A 1,086-nucleotide genomic window follows, 5' to 3' on the forward strand; every position below is an offset into this window, starting at 1 on the left:
ATGACGGCGATTTAAACCTAATTCACTTCAATAAAGATAACTATACATGCTATTCTTGTCATGAGCATCAAGGTGTGGGGGCGCTGCGGTGCAAATTCCACTCATGTTTAGTACATGTTAACTCAAAGATTCGTAGAAAAAATATAAACGCTGGACTCTGCGGTTGAGTAACTTTTAACCGTTGTTCATGTGAACTCAAGACAGCCTGATGCTTTGTTTATATACTATTTGTGGGTGGCTGTTTGTTGTTTCACCTATCAATTCGTGTCGATAAAGTATAATAGGGTAAATCCTGTATAGTGATTTATCCTATATAGTGCTTGCATAAAGCAAGTAGTGCATACACTTGTAGCTGTTATGTATCTTTGTAAGTCATTGTAAGCCCTCTTTTGAGGCACGCGCAAGCGCACGAACACCCCCTGTTCTAAAATAAAAACAAGTGGACTCCCCCAATGTCCACGGTATAGTTCGAACACTGCTTAAATGCAAGATAGCATGTTTGTGAAATGGCCTGTGGCTAAGTATGAGATAAAGAGCAGAGTTAAGCCTTTTGAGTGTTGATTAGCAGAATGAAAGGCATTCTCTGGCATTAAATTACTCATTCTGTCAAAATAAATTATGTGCTCTCTACATTAAATAATCGGTGCCCTGAAATCAGCGGAGTATATATATATACATACTTTTTTTTCTTCAAGTGGTTTGTTTGTTTAGTCTGAAGGAGATTTACTTGATTTTATCCTGATTTATAGCGTTTACATATTTGTTTAGGACAACCTATATGATAATTCCATGTAAAGTTTTGTATTTTAAACCGCTACTACCATGCATGCTAGTGATTATGCAACCCAAATTTGCTAATCATTGGTACTTTTAATTAAGAGAATAAACCAAACTGACTAATGGATCTAGAAAGCATTTTGCCACTAACAGCAGTTGTTTATAAGTGGCCATAATGTGTTTAAATAGATCTAAATGTGTCCTACAATTCTATTTAATACTTTTTAATCATCAGAAGCTTCAAGGGGATTTTAATTAGTACTTTTAGTTAATACTTAATGCATTCTGAGCAATCCATGAACTGACTCT

This window comes from Sinocyclocheilus rhinocerous, unplaced genomic scaffold (genome assembly GCF_001515625.1).
Source record: "Sinocyclocheilus rhinocerous isolate Xijiao unplaced genomic scaffold, SAMN03320098_v1.1 scaffold322, whole genome shotgun sequence".
Classification (NCBI taxonomy): Eukaryota; Metazoa; Chordata; class Actinopteri; order Cypriniformes; family Cyprinidae; genus Sinocyclocheilus; species Sinocyclocheilus rhinocerous.